Source organism: Triturus cristatus, chromosome 8 (assembly GCF_964204655.1).
Source record: "Triturus cristatus chromosome 8, aTriCri1.1, whole genome shotgun sequence".
Classification (NCBI taxonomy): Eukaryota; Metazoa; Chordata; class Amphibia; order Caudata; family Salamandridae; genus Triturus; species Triturus cristatus.
The window spans coordinates 739,943,757-739,955,233 of NC_140591.1; the positions used below are offsets into that span (position 1 = coordinate 739,943,757).

Here is an 11,477-nt window from a genome sequence, read left to right on the forward strand (position 1 = left end):
GTAAAAGTGGCCAGGGTCAGAGGAAAAGCTGCCAACACTTCTTAGCGTTCTCTATAGATGCAGCCATTTTCTGTGTCTGTAATTTCGGCCTTTTCCCAGAAGTCTCTATTCTGCCTATGCAAATTAACAAAAGCAGTGCTTATTCCTCACTTGCTCAAATGTCCTTCCTGTCCAGAAAGCTCTGATTAAGCATGCTTATTTGCTTTTTCTGGGATATTTTAAATTGTTTCGCTGTCCAGTCTGTGGCAGTAGAAAGCTGCTTATTATGCCAGGTTTTGATGAATCCCCAAGGTGCAAGTACAGAGGAATATATCAGTCTGTAGGATATGGAACTTTTAGCTAACACATCACAATATGTGATGCTTGCCAAGAAAACACTACATTCTGGAGCGCTGATGATCAGAACGTTCTGCTCCTGAAGGATAGAAAAGACAGCTTGATTGAAATAAAGTCTGTTTATATTGACGCTCTCTCTCTCCCTATATATACATACATGCGTACACACACACACACACAGGTATGTCATGCATTTCTTCAGATTTGTTTCAACCATTTACCATTTATTGGAGAATCCCTACTTTTCAAGTGACTGCAAATGAAGTCATCTCTGGCACTTTTTGTGCAAAGTAAGAGACACACATGGCACCTTTTTATAAAAGTCATCGGTTTCTTTGTTACTGTGTACTTTCAAAGCATGGGGCTTTCACACGTCAGGTAAACCTGATTACCACTACACAACAAAAGCAGATGCAGCTTTCTTATCTATGTTGTGATAGAACAGTTGTGAATTGAGTAGAAGAAGGGCCCTGATGTGATACTTATTACATGCTTCCTGTAAGATAGTCAAACATGCAGGCTAGGAAGGAAGATGCAAATATCAATGTATTAGAAAAACACCTAAAGGCGAGTGATATGCTTTCATTCATGCATGGCTAGGAAAAATCGCCATACTGTTGCAAACATTCTTACACCACCAACTGGAAATAAATGATTCTGACATTAAACGTAAAGGTGACAATGCATTTGTATCATCACCTTGAGAAGGATCATCTTGGAATTGAGCCGAGGGCCTCTGCACTCAAAGCCAGAAAAACTCCACTAAAATAAGATTCCTGTTGGTGCCAACAATTCTTCATGTTAATGCTTGTTCTAGGTGAGCAGCGAACCGATTGCAGGGCTCTTTTGAAAGCAAGGTCTGAGAACCAACAGATACATCCACACGCCGATTACTTTAGTGTTTTGAGAGAATTCCCTTTCTTGGAACGAGATTGCATGAAATAATCTTCAGGGCTTGGACAATTCCATGGCAAAACGGCACCTATCAACATTGTAGCCAACACAATATAACAACTGTTTCTGCCCGGTTTCGAACCAGGGACCTTTCGCGTGTGAGGCGAACGTGATAACCACTACACTACAGAATCAGATACCTACAGTTGATTTTTCTGTAATGAAACTGCTCCGAACTGGCTATTCCATGGGCCTCTGGCTTTAGATTTAATTCATGCAACCTGCCCGACATCCCTAGCTGAACGCTCGTACATGCCATGCAAGACCAGATGTTTGGTATTAGCTCAGACTGGGCAGGGCTGAAGCATGAGACTCTAGCAAAGAATTATCCACTACTGCAAAGAAAAAATTGATGTTGGCTTTGAAACGCAAACTTCAAAACAACTTGAAAAGAGTACCAAGAAAAGGGCTCGTCCGCGATTTGAACCCGGGACCTCTCGCACCCAAAGCGAGAATCATACCCCTAGACCAACGAGCCCTCAAAATCCTCTTACCTCTCAAAAGCCAATACCGGCTCTAAGCCCGCAATGAAGATCATGCTGGTATCTTTATGATGCTTGGTCTGTGAATACGCATGAAAGTCAGTCTCAACTTACCCTTTCTCAAACGATAGCACTATCATTTACAAGTGTCTCCTTTTATTTTGTCCCAGCTTTGGACACGTCTTACAGGAAGTCAGCCCTTATTTATATATTTCTGCAGTGGCTGAAGCTTAATGAGAAAGAGTAACAAGTTGTTCATAACAACATAAGAAACACATTGTGCATTTTCTCTCAAATACTCCTTCACTTTGTGCCAATAGAAATACCAAGGTGAATACCTAGGCCACAGATTCAAGCTAAAGATCTTCCTGCTGAATGCAAGGCGCAATAAAAACTGCATATCGCTGGACTAAAGCATTCCTTGCATAGCCTCTAACATCATAACATAACTGAGCTGCTAGCAGCAAGCTAACCAATACCTTTCTGAAATGAGAATTACATGTGCTTATCTGCTCAATCAGTGCTCAATCGGCTCGATCAGGCGAGACTTAGAAAAGGTGGAAAGGGTCCAAGTGGATGCCCCTTCCTTTTTAGGGTGGGTCCTGCTGACTATCATAGGATTGCTTGTAAAAGTGGCCAGGGTCAGAGGAAAAGCTGCCAACACTTCTTAGCGTTCTCTATAGATGCAGTTATTTTCTGTGTCTGTAATTTCGGCCTTTTCCCAGAAGTCTCTATTCTGCCTATGCAAATTAACAAAAGCAGTGCTTATTCCTCACTTGCTCAAATGTCCTTCCTGTCCAGAAAGCTCTGATTAAGCATGCTTATTTTCTTTTTCTGGGATATTTTAAATTGTTTCGCTGTCCAGTCTGTGAGCAGTAGAAAGCTGCTTATTATGCCAGGTTTTGATGAATCCCCAAGGTGCAAGTACAGAGGAATATATCAGTCTGTAGGATATGGAACTTTTAGCTAACACATCACAATATGTGATGCTTGCCAAGAAAACACTACATTCTGGAGCGCTGATGATCAGAACATTCTGCTCCTGAAGGATAGAAAAGACAGCTTGATTGAAATAAAGTCTGTTTATATTGACGCTCTCTCTCTCCCTATATATACATACATGCGTACACACACACACACAGGTATGTCATGCATTTCTTCAGATTTGTTTCAACCATTTACCATTTATTGGAGAATCCCTACTTTTCAAGTGACTGCAAATGAAGTCATCTCTGGCACTTTTTGTGCAAAGTAAGAGACACACATGGCACCTTTTTATAAAAGTCATCGGTTTCTTTGTTACTGTGTACTTTCAAACCATGGGGCTTTCACACGTCAGGTAAACCTGATTACCACTACACAACAAAAGCAGATGCAGCTTTCTTATCTATGTCGTGATAGAACAGTTGTGAATTGAGTAGAAGAAGGGCCCTGATGTGATACTTATTACATGCTTCCTGTAAGATAGTCAAACATGCAGGCTAGGAAGGAAGATGCAAATATCAATGTATTAGAAAAACACCTAAAGGCGAGTGATATGCTTTCATTCATGCATGGCTAGGAAAAATCGCCATACTGTTGCAAACATTCTTACACCACCAACTGGAAATAAATGATTCTGACATTAAACGTAAAAGTGACAATGCATTTGTATCATCACCTTGAGAAGGATCATCTTCGAATTGAGCCGAGGGCCTCTGCACTCAAAGCCAGAAACACTCCACTAAAATAGGATTCCTGTTGGTGCCAACAATTCTTCATGTTAATGCTTGTTCTAGGTGAGCAGCGAACCGATTGCAGGGCTCTTTTGAAAGCAAGGTCTGAGAACCAACAGATACATCCACACGCCGATTACTTTAGTGTTTTGAGAGAATTCCCTTTCTTGGAACGAGATTGCATGAAATAATCTTCAGGGCTTGGACAATTCCATGGCAAAACAGCACCTATCAACATTGTAGCCAACACAATATAACAACTGTTTCTGCCCGGTTTCGAACCGGGGACCTTTCGCGTGTGAGGCGAACGTGATAACCACTACACTACAGAAACAGATACCTACAGTTGATTTTTCTGTAATGAAACTGCTCCGAACTGGCTATTCCATGGGCCTCTGGCTTTAGATTTAATTCATGCAACCTGCCCGACATCCCTAGCTGAACGCTCGTACATGCCATGCAAGACCAGATGTTTGGTATTAGCTCAGACTGGGCAGGGCTGAAGCATGAGACTCTAGCAAAGAATTATCCACTACTGCAAAGAAAAAATTGATGTTGGCTTTGAAACGCAAACTTCAAAACAACTTGAAAAGAGTACCAAGAAAAGGGCTCGTCCGGGCTTTGAACCCGGGACCTCTCGCACCCAAAGCGAGAATCATACCCCTAGACCAACAAGCCCTCAAAATCCTCTTACCTCTCAAAAGCCAATGCCGGCTCTAAGCCCGCAATGAAGATCATGCTGGTATCTTTATGATGCTTGGTCTGTGAATACGCATGAAAGTCAGTCTCAACTTACCCTTTCTCAAACGATAGCACTATCATTTACAAGTGTCTCCTTTTATTTCGTCCCAGCTTTGGACACGTCTTACAGGAAGTCAGCCCTTATTTATATATTTCTGCAGTGGCTGAAGCTTAATGAGAAAGAGTAACAAGTTGTTCATAACAACATAAGAAACACATTGTGCATTTTCTCTCAAATACTCCTTCACTTTGTGCCAATAGAAATACCAAGGTGAATACCTAGGCCACAGATTCAAGCTAAAGATCTTCCTGCTGAATGCAAGGCGCAATAAAAACTGCATATCGCTGGACTAAAGCATTCCTTGCATAGCCTCTAACATCATAACATAACTGAGCTGCTAGCAGCAAGCTAACCAATACCTTTCTGAAATGAGAATTACATGTGCTTATCTGCTCAATCAGTGCTCGATCAGGCTCGATCAGGCGAGACTTAGAAAAGGTGGAAAGGGTCCAAGTGGATGCCCCTTCCTTTTTAGGGTGGGTCCTGCTGACTATCATAGGATTGCTTGTAAAAGTGGCCAGGGTCAGAGGAAAAGCTGCCAACACTTCTTAGCGTTCTCTATAGATGCAGCCATTTTCTGTGTCTGTAATTTCGGCCTTTTCCCAGAAGTCTCTATTCTGCCTAAGCAAATTAACAAAAGCAGTGCTTATTCCTCACTTGCTCAAATGTCCTTCCTGTCCAGAAAGCTCTGATTAAGCATGCTTATTTTCTTTTTCTGGGATATTTTAAATTGTTTCGCTGTCCAGTCTGTGGCAGTAGAAAGCTGCTTATGATGCCAGGTTTTGATGAATCCCCAAGGTGCAAGTACAGAGGAATATATCAGTCTGTAGGATATGGAACTTTTAGCTAACACATCACAATATGTGATGCTTGCCAAGAAAACACTACATTCTGGAGCGCTGATGATCAGAACATTCTGCTCCTGAAGGATAGAAAAGACAGCTTGATTGAAATAAAGTCTGTTTATATTGACGCTCTCTCTCTCCCTATATATACATACATGCGTACACACACACACACAGGTATGTCATGCATTTCTTCAGATTTGTTTCAACCATTTACCATTTATTGGAGAATCCCTACTTTTCAAGTGACTGCAAATGAAGTCATCTCTGGCACTTTTTGTGCAAAGTAAGAGACACACATGGCACCTTTTTATAAAAGTCATCGGTTTCTTTGTTACTGTGTACTTTCAAAGCATGGGGCTTTCACACGTCAGGTAAACCTGATTACCACTACACAACAAAAGCAGATGCAGCTTTCTTATCTATGTCGTGATAGAACAGTTGTGAATTGAGTAGAAGAAGGGCCCTGATGTGATACTTATTACATGCTTCCTGTAAGATAGTCAAACATGCAGGCTAGGAAGGAAGATGCAAATATCAATGTATTAGAAAAACACCTAAAGGCGAGTGATATGCTTTCATTCATGCATGGCTAGGAAAAATTGCCATACTGTTGCAAACATTCTTACACCACCAACTGGAAATAAATGATTCTGACATTAAACGTAAAGGTGACAATGCATTTGTATCATCACCTTGAGAAGGATCATCTTGGAATTGAGCCGAGGGCCTCTGCACTCAAAGCCAGAAACACTCCACTAAAATAAGATTCCTGTTGGTGCCAACAATTCTTCATGTTAATGCTTGTTCTAGGTGAGCAGCGAACCGATTGCAGGGCTCTTTTGAAAGCAAGGTCTGAGAACCAACAGATACATCCACACGCCGATTACTTTAGTGTTTTGAGAGAATTCCCTTTCTTGGAACGAGATTGCATGAAATAATCTTCAGGGCTTGGACAATTCCATGGCAAAACGGCACCTATCAACATTGTAGCCAACACAATATAACAACTGTTTCTGCCCGGTTTCGAACCGGGGACCTTTCGCGTGTGAGGCGAACGTGATAACCACTACACTACAGAAACAGATACCTACAGTTGATTTTTCTGTAATGAAACTGCTCCGAACTGGCTATTCCATGGGCCTCTGGCTTTAGATTTAATTCATGCAACCTGCCCGACATCCCTAGCTGAACGCTCGTACATGCCATGCAAGACCAGATGTTTGGTATTAGCTCAGACTGGGCAGGGCTGAAGCATGAGACTCTAGCAAAGAATTATCCACTACTGCAAAGAAAAAATTGATGTTGGCTTTGAAACGCAAACTTCAAAACAACTTGAAAAGAGTACCAAGAAAAGGGCTCGTCCGGGCTTTGAACCCGGGACCTCTCGCACCCAAAGCGAGAATCATACCCCTAGACCAACGAGCCCTCAAAATCCTCTTACCTCTCAAAAGACAATACCGGCTCTAAGCCCGCAATGAAGATCATGCTGGTATCTTTATGATGCTTGGTCTGTGAATACGCATGAAAGTCAGTCTCAACTTACCCTTTCTCAAACGATAGCACTATCATTTACAAGTGTCTCCTTTTATTTCGTCCCAGCTTTGGACACGTCTTACAGGAAGTCAGCCCTTATTTATATATTTCTGCAGTGGCTGAAGCTTAATGAGAAAGAGTAACAAGTTGTTCATAACAACATAAGAAACACATTGTGCATTTTCTCTCAAATACTCCTTCACTTTGTGCCAATAGAAATACCAAGGTGAATACCTAGGCCACAGATTCAAGCTAAAGATCTTCCTGCTGAATGCAAGGCGCAATAAAAACTGCATATCGCTGGACTAAAGCATTCCTTGCATAGCCTCTAACATCATAACATAACTGAGCTGCTAGCAGCAAGCTAACCAATACCTTTCTGAAATGAGAATTACATGTGCTTATCTGCTCAATCAGTGCTCGATCAGGCTCGATGAGGCGAGACTTAGAAAAGGTGGAAAGGGTCCAAGTGGATGCCCCTTCCTTTTTAGGGTGGGTCCTGCTGACTATCATAGGATTGCTTGTAAAAGTGGCCAGGGTCAGAGGAAAAGCTGCCAACACTTCTTAGCGTTCTCTATAGATGCAGCCATTTTCTGTGTCTGTAATTTCGGCCTTTTCCCAGAAGTCTCTATTCTGCCTATGCAAATTAACAAAAGCAGTGCTTATTCCTCACTTGCTCAAATGTCCTTCCTGTCCAGAAAGCTCTGATTAAGCATGCTTATTTGCTTTTTCTGGGATATTTTAAATTGTTTCGCTGTCCAGTCTGTGAGCAGTAGAAAGCTGCTTATCATGCCAGGTTTTGATGAATCCCCAAGGTGCAAGTACAGAGGAATATATCAGTCTGTAGGATATGGAACTTTTAGCTAACACATCACAATATGTGATGCTTGCCAAGAAAACACTACATTCTGGAGCGCTGATGATCAGAACATTCTGCTCCTGAAGGATAGAAAAGACAGCTTGATTGAAATAAAGTCCGTTTATATTGACGCTCTCTCTCTCCCTATATATACATACATGCGTACACACACACACACAGGTATGTCATGCATTTCTTCAGATTTGTTTCAACCATTTACCATTTATTGGAGAATCCCTACTTTTCAAGTGACTGCAAATGAAGTCATCTCTGGCACTTTTTGTGCAAAGTAAGAGACACACATGACACCTTTTTATAAAAGTCATCGGTTTCTTTGTTACTGTGTACTTTCAAAGCATGGGGCTTTCACACGTCAGGTAAACCTGATTACCACTACACAACAAAAGCAGATGCAGCTTTCTTATCTATGTCGTGATAGAACAGTTGTGAATTGAGTAGAAGAAGGGCCCTGATGTGATACTTATTACATGCTTCCTGTAAGATAGTCAAGCATGCAGGCTAGGAAGGAAGATGCAAATATCAATGTATTAGAAAAACACCTAAAGGCGAGTGATATGCTTTCATTCATGCATGGCTAGGAAAAATCGCCATACTGTTGCAAACATTCTTACACCACCAACTGGAAATAAATGATTCTGACATTAAACGTAAAAGTGACAATGCATTTGTATCATCACCTTGAGAAGGATCATCTTCGAATTGAGCCGAGGGCCTCTGCACTCAAAGCCAGAAACACTCCACTAAAATAGGATTCCTGTTGGTGCCAACAATTCTTCATGTTAATGCTTGTTCTAGGTGAGCAGCGAACCGATTGCAGGGCTCTTTTGAAAGCAAGGTCTGAGAACCAACAGATACATCCACACGCCGATTACTTTAGTGTTTTGAGAGAATTCCCTTTCTTGGAACGAGATTGCATGAAATAATCTTCAGGGCTTGGACAATTCCATGGCAAAACGGCACCTATCAACATTGTAGCCAACACAATATAACAACTGTTTCTGCCCGGTTTCGAACCGGGGACCTTTCGCGTGTGAGGCGAACGTGATAACCACTACACTACAGAAACAGATACCTACAGTTGATTTTTCTGTAATGAAACTGCTCCGAACTGGCTATTCCATGGGCCTCTGGCTTTAGATTTAATTCATGCAACCTGCCCGACATCCCTAGCTGAACGCTCGTACATGCCATGCAAGACCAGATGTTTGGTATTAGCTCAGACTGGGCAGGGCTGAAGCATGAGACTCTAGCAAAGAATTATCCACTACTGCAAAGAAAAAATTGATGTTGGCTTTGAAACGCAAACTTCAAAACAACTTGAAAAGAGTACCAAGAAAAGGGCTCGTCCGGGCTTTGAACCCGGGACCTCTCGCACCCAAAGCGAGAATCATACCCCTAGACCAACGAGCCCTCAAAATCCTCTTACCTCTCAAAAGCCAATGCCGGCTCTAAGCCCGCAATGAAGATCATGCTGGTATCTTTATGATGCTTGGTCTGTGAATACGCATGAAAGTCAGTCTCAACTTACCCTTTCTCAAACGATAGCACTATCATTTACAAGTGTCTCCTTTTATTTCGTCCCAGCTTTGGACACGTCTTACAGGAAGTCAGCCCTTATTTATATATTTCTGCAGTGGCTGAAGCTTAATGAGAAAGAGTAACAAGTTGTTCATAACAACATAAGAAACACATTGTGCATTTTCTCTCAAATACTCCTTCACTTTGTGCCAATAGAAATACCAAGGTGAATACCTAGGCCACAGATTCAAGCTAAAGATCTTCCTGCTGAATGCAAGGCGCAATAAAAATTGCATATCGCTGGACTAAAGCATTCCTTGCATAGCCTCTAACATCATAACATAACTGAGCTGCTAGCAGCAAGCTAACCAATACCTTTCTGAAATGAGAATTACATGTGCTTATCTGCTCAATCAGTGCTCGATCAAGCTCGATCAGGCGAGACTTAGAAAAGGTGGAAAGGGTCCAAGTGGATGCCCCTTCCTTTTTAGGGTGGGTCCTGCTGACTATCATAGGATTGCTTGTAAAAGTGGCCAGGGTCAGAGGAAAAGCTGCCAACACTTCTTAGCGTTCTCTATAGATGCAGCCATTTTCTGTGTCTGTAATTTCGTCCTTTTCCCAGAAGTCTCTATTCTGCCTATGCAAATTAACAAAAGCAGTGCTTATTCCTCACTTGCTCAAATGTCCTTCCTGTCCAGAAAGCTCTGATTAAGCATGCTTATTTTCTTTTTCTGGGATATTTTAAATTGTTTCGCTGTCCAGTCTGTGGCAGTAGAAAGCTGCTTATGATGCCAGGTTTTGATGAATCCCCAAGGTACAAGTACAGAGGAATATATCAGTCTCTAGGATATGGAACATTTAGCTAACACATCACAATATGTGATGCTTGCCAAGAAAACACTACATTCTGGAGCGCTGATGATCAGAACATTCTGCTCCTGAAGGATAGAAAAGACAGCTTGATTGAAATAAAGTCTGTTTATATTGACGCTCTCTCTCTCCCTATATATACATACATGCGTACACACACACACACAGGTATGTCATGCATTTCTTCAGATTTGTTTCAACCCTTTACCATTTATTGGAGAATCCCTACTTTTCAAGTGACTGCAAATGAAGTCATCTCTGGCACTTTTTGTGCAAAGTAAGAGACACACATGACACCTTTTTATAAAAATCATCGGTTTCTTTGTTACTGTGTACTTTCAAAGCATGGGGCTTTCACACGTCAGGTAAACCTGATTACCACTACACAACAAAAGCAGATGCAGCTTTCTTATCTATGTCGTGATAGAACAGTTGTGAATTGAGTAGAAGAAGGGCCCTGATGTGATACTTATTACATGCTTCCTGTAAGATAGTCAAACATGCAGGCTAGGAAGGAAGATGCAAATATCAATGTATTAGAAAAACACCTAAAGGCGAGTGATATGCTTTCATTCATGCATGGCTAGGAAAAATCGCCATACTGTTGCAAACATTCTTACACCACCAACTGGAAATAAATGATTCTGACATTAAACGTAAAGGTGACAATGCATTTGTATCATCACCTTGAGAAGGATCATCTTGGAATTGAGCCGAGGGCCTCTGCACTCAAAGCCAGAAACACTCCACTAAAATAATATTCCTGTTGGTGCCAACAATTCTTCATGTTAATGCTTGTTCTAGGTGAGCAGCGAACCGATTGCAGGGCTCTTTTGAAAGCAAGGTCTGAGAACCAACAGATACATCCACACGCCGATTACTTTAGTGTTTTGAGAGAATTCCCTTTCTTGGAACGAGATTGCATGAAATAATCTTCAGGGCTTGGACAATTCCATGGCAAAACGGCACCTATCAACATTGTAGCCAACACAATATAACAACTGTTTCTGCCTGGTTTCGAACCGGAGACCTTTCGCGTGTGAGGCGAACGTGATAACCACTACACTACAGAAACAGATACCTACAGTTGATTTTTCTGTAATGAAACTGCTCCGAACTGGCTATTCCATGGGCCTCTGGCTTTAGATTTAATTCATGCAACCTGCCCGACATCCCTAGCTGAACGCTCGTACATGCCATGCAAGACCAGATGTTTGGTATTAGCTCAGACTGGGCAGGGCTGAAGCATGAGACTCTAGCAAAGAATTATCCACTACTGCAAAGAAAAAATTGATGTTGGCTTTGAAACGCAAACTTCAAAACAACTTGCAAAGAGTACCAAGAAAAGGGCTCGTCCGGGATTTAAACCCGGGACCTCTCGCACCCAAAGCGAGAATCATACCCCTAGACCAACGAGCCCTCAAAATTCTCTTACCTCTCAAAAGCCAATACCGGCTCTAAGCCCGCAATGAAGATCATGCTGGTATCTTTATGATGCTTGGTCTGTGAATACGCATGAAAGTCAGTCTCAACTTACCC

General features: G+C 41.8%; 3 non-coding genes across 3 annotated transcripts; all 3 read right to left on the minus strand.

Moving 5' to 3' along the window:
• Nucleotides 1-3,748: 3,748 nt before the first annotated feature.
• On the minus strand, nucleotides 3,749-3,821 carry TRNAV-CAC (transfer RNA valine (anticodon CAC)). Its single transcript has one exon. It is a non-coding gene; the product is annotated as a tRNA-Val (tRNA).
• A 2,324-nt stretch (nucleotides 3,822-6,145) lies between these two features.
• Nucleotides 6,146-6,218, minus strand: TRNAV-CAC (transfer RNA valine (anticodon CAC)). The gene has a single exon. It is a non-coding gene; the product is annotated as a tRNA-Val (tRNA).
• Nucleotides 6,219-8,543: 2,325 nt separating this feature from the next.
• TRNAV-CAC (transfer RNA valine (anticodon CAC)) lies at nucleotides 8,544-8,616 on the minus strand. The gene has a single exon. It is a non-coding gene; the product is annotated as a tRNA-Val (tRNA).
• Nucleotides 8,617-11,477: the final 2,861 nt, after the last annotated feature.